The sequence below is a fragment of the Cebidichthys violaceus genome, unplaced genomic scaffold, assembly GCF_023349555.1.
Source record: "Cebidichthys violaceus isolate CVI_PGR_0920_01 unplaced genomic scaffold, fCebVio1.0.p SCAF_9, whole genome shotgun sequence".
NCBI classification, from domain to species: domain Eukaryota; kingdom Metazoa; phylum Chordata; class Actinopteri; order Perciformes; family Stichaeidae; genus Cebidichthys; species Cebidichthys violaceus.
This window is the reverse complement of record NW_027176975.1, coordinates 3,338,852-3,343,501: the sequence shown is the minus strand read 5'-3', so window position 1 is coordinate 3,343,501 and position 4,650 is coordinate 3,338,852.

Here is a 4,650-nt window from a genome sequence, read left to right as displayed (position 1 = left end):
CGATTCAGCGCTATGGTAATTTTTAAAGCTGGTATTGGATTCTTCCGCGTCGTGAGGGCAGTGTTAGTCAATGAAAAGCACATAAAGCCTGTAAATAAAATGGTAAAAACAGCCTTCAGTCTAATGCAGACTTATACAACAGTACGACAAAGTAGAGAAATTACCATAGCGCCGAGTCAGCACACAAACAAAAGTACTATTCTCAATAACAAGCGCATAGTTTACGGTCTTGTGAGGTGGACGGCTACTGTGTTGCTTCCAGGCTCTTGTTTATCGGTCAAAGATGATCTTTTGTTATACTTTATATGTCGATAGTTAACAGATAAAGCATGTGAACACAATGCATTGTGCATTCTCAGACAAAAATACAAGCATTTTGTAGAATAATTAGTTCTGTAAATCTGGTAATAAATGTATTCTTTTAAGTTTCTTTTAAGTCACATTAGTGCTGCAACCGGCTGTGTTCACTCTGCGTTGATCTGCTGATTGTCGATCAATCGTCGGTTGGTTTACGGTTGATAAAGAAAGTGGTGGAAAACGCCAACCGAGTTTATTAAGCTGAAGCCCAAAACTAAAACCTGTTCAGTTTACTACAAAATAAAACCGAGAGAAGCACCTTTTTGTACTTTTGATGAAAGAATTACTTTGATTTTCAAAATAATAGCAGATTATCTACGTGTCGATTGACTAAGCCATTCAGCTCTAAACATCTCATCTCATCTTCAACCTCTTATCTGGGATCGGGTCGCGGGGTCAACAGCTCCAGCAGGTGGACCCCAAACTTCCCTTTCCCGGTGCCACATCAGCTCAGCTCTGACTGGGGGGATCCCTAGGCGCTCCCTGGACCAGTCTGGAGATATAGTCCCTCCACCTGGTCCCGGGCCTCCCTCGGGGGTCTCCTCCCAGCCGGTCGTGTCTGGAACACCTCCCTAGGGAGGCGCCCAGGTGGCCATCCTCACCAGACGCCGAAACCACCTCAACCAGCTTCTTTCCACGTAAAGGAGCAGTGGCTCTACTCCGAGTCCCTCATGGACGACCCAACTTCTCACCCTATCTCTAAGGGAGACGCCCGCCACCCTCCTGAGGAAACCATTTCAGCCGCTTGTACCCGCGATCTGATTCTTTCGGTCGTGACCCAGTTCACATGACCATAGATGAGGGTAGGAACCAAGATCGCCCGGTAGACAGAGAGCTCTGCCTTTTGCGACTCGGCTCTCTTTTCGTCACAACGGTGCGGTAGAGCGACTGCAATGCCGCTCTAAATAATATTCTGACATGTAGCCTCCTATCGTACCATCATTTGTGAACATTCTTTGTTATTGTGTGGCACAAAGCGCCTGCTTTATTCTGTAACGCGTGTACAAATGGATTGAAAAGTGACAGCAGACCGTCCGTCTTGTGATTCGATGAGGTGACGCTGGTGGGAAAGCTACAGTACACAGTTTGTTTATCGCGAGGCCTCGGGTCTTACCAACAGTTAACGGATTAATTAATCATTCAGGCAAACCGATGAGGGAGGGAGGGGGGGGGGGGCTTCTCACGGCCACGACCCGAGCTCCATTGATTGAGATCCAGTGAGTGAAACGTGCTGAGACGGGAGCATTGGATCACACTTCAATAACACTTGTTCCGTCAAACGCTTTTCCTGCCCGTCAGCGCTTTGCAGGCAGCAGTGGGATCCTGGGAATCTCGCTGATTTTGATTGGCTGTCCCCAGAAAGAAGCCTCATGAATAAAAAAAAAAAAAAAAAGCTATACAATTATCGTATAAATTGCCTCGTTAGGTAGATTTAACTTTCACTGCGGAGTGTACTTTTATTTAGCATTTCGTTGTGAGCGAAGGGGAACCGGTGGGGAAAAAGCGAGGGATCCATCCCGAGATAACTCGGTCTCCATTACTTATATCAGCGGCGCAGATAATGCTGCTGTGCTTCTTTATTACCATCATCAGTTTTATTGGTGCTGTTAATACTACGGTTTTGTTCCTCTGGCACTCTAATGCAGAAGAGATGAGTGGATCAATCACAGCTAGATTGGCTCCTGGAGGAGAAATAACCTGCAGGAAGGGGGTGGGAGGGGGGGAGACGGCAGAGTGAGAGGGAGGAAGATAAAAAGTGACGGAAGAGAGAAGAAAGATGATATGAAAGCATGAACAAATAATTGAACAAACAAACGGGCAGAGATGAGTTATTAGTCGAGACGCAGGAACCGAGTGAGAGGGATGAAAGAAAAGAGGTTGCTGTGTGCTCCGTGGGCATAAAAGTGATTTACAATTGGGAGAAAGAAAGGAGAAAAAAAAAACTTACAAAAAGTACACAAGAGAAAAGAAGTCTTTTTTTTTTGTTCTTTCTTGAAAGTGAAGAGGAGAGCTTTTGCAAAGAGCGCGGAGAACCGAGATGAGAATCTCATAAAGACTGAGACAGCGGATGAAGCGAGCGCTTCGTGTCTCTTAGTGCAGCAGCAGAGACGCTGCAGCGTGGAAACGCAACGCGTTTGGATTCTTGGCTTTAGGTTTCATAACTGCACCTGTAGTTGCGTCATGCGCTGCATTAACGGGTAAGGGAAGGTTCCGTCTTTTGGTTTTGGCTCCCGGTTTCTCTGTGGAACACGAGGCCACGTGGAGCAGGAGAACCAAAACGAGACGCCGCATCGGTTCAGGAGAACGAGGCGGATGCGGGTTTAGACGCAAACTAGCGGCGCGGCGATCGCAGAAGTCACGGTCTGGATCAGCAGAAAAACAATGGTGCAAGCATCCTTAATCCTGTTTATTTTTTTTTGCCGATGCCGATGAGCAGTATTGGCCGATACGATGGTTTTTGTCGTCGTTTTGTTGAGTTAAGCAGCCGGAGAGGTTTCAGATTATTATTATTTTTACCTGAAATGTATTTAAAATGCCCCAAAGTCAGTGTAAACCACTGAACATATTCAATGTTATCCTTTCACTTTATTATAGTAATCTATAGTGGTTATTGGCATAAAAAACACACAATTATAATAAGTAAATAAGACATTTTTATTATTAAAAAGAAATACTTGGCATCAGTAGTTTCAATGAAGTGTTATTAGCTGCTTAGAGCTATTGTTAGGAAGTTCAACAAGTCATAATTGCTTCTCTAACATCTATTGTAGTTATTTGAACACATCCTATCATAACGTTATCATTTACCTTCGCCCTATGCTCATTCTGAACAGGTGTAACCTCCGTACAGTAGCTGCCCATGTTACTCGTAACCTTGACCCTCGGTTTTGTCACATAGAACCGTCTGATGAGCCGTCAATCTGGAAAAAGGGGACAGGTCCTTAGCCGCCGATTGGGTGAAGCATCTGTCAATCAACTCTTACCGAAGCTCGGGTTGGGAGAAGAGCAAAAACAGTTTCCCAGCGAGAAAAGTACGATCGGCAGTGAAACTTTTATTCTCACACTGTGATGGTTAAAATGTGCGATTAATCAGCTGTTCGGATGCAAACATGGGTAGGCATGCATGTGACCATCATGAGTCCATGATGTGTGTGAGTGTGTGTGTGTGTGTGTAGTGTGTGTGTGTGTGTGTGTGTGTGTGTGTGTGTGTGTGTGTGTGTGTGTGTGTGTGTGTGTGTCTGAAAAGTTTAGGCAGCCAACCCTATTGTCTAAACTCAATATTGCACACAAGCAGTTATCAGTCACTCGGTTCGTCATTCCACTAGTGGGAGGAATAGTTCTGGGTGTGAGAAGTTTATTGCATTGTAATTGCATTATTCACTCGATCCGCTCTCAGTACTTTACATAATATTTCCTAAAGTTTCCTCACATATGAATCAGTAAAGTGTCCCTCTGTCCCCTCGAGTGTCTCGTTTGGAAATGGAGATTTAAACGATCTCGCATTCCGGGTGAATTATTGCGTCGATGTTTTTTTTTTTTTAAAGTTTCACACCGATGCGGTCCGGGGGAGGTAAGGAACGCTCCGGCAAGACGGATCCGTACCAGCCGATGAAATACAATCACAGAGTCTCTCGCAGTGTTCTCGCTGATCCAATCCATCATGGCCGCCCGGTCTCCGGCGCTCGGCTTTCACAGGCACTTTATGTTCCCGCCGAGCTCCACGCAAACTGGAGATGGTGTCGCTGATTAAAAGCAGTAAGGGAGGCCGTCGGTGCCTCCCGAGCTCGGGGGGGAGGGGGGCCCGTGTTAAGACGCTTGGAGCTACTGGAGCTAAAGGATTAAACAGTCAATTCCAGAGGTATTTAGTTTTTAATTGAAAACATCCTTCGGGGAGCTTTGCATGCGTCAGTGTTTCGCGTGTCTCCAGTTGCACGTTCACTCGTCAGACTCAAAGTCGGAGCGACTTTTTTTTTTTTTTTTCTTTTTTTGACACCCACTTCCGATCGGCTTCGCGACCGTAAAAAAAACGGCGGTGCGCGGCGCCGCCTGGGATGCTGAAGGGGACGTGGAACTATGACAGCAGGAAATACGCCACCTCCTGTTTGACAGTTTTGTTTTTTCCCCCAACAGGTCGTTTGATTGGCTCCAACGCTCAGAGAGCTGTAGCCTGGGGGGCGGGGGGTGGTGGGAGCCGTCCAGCATTCTTAAGGTCAGGAGGCCCGACGTCGAGCGCGACAGCAAACACGTTATTAACTAGAGCGGGTCACGATGTCGAGGAAATGTGTCGCAGGT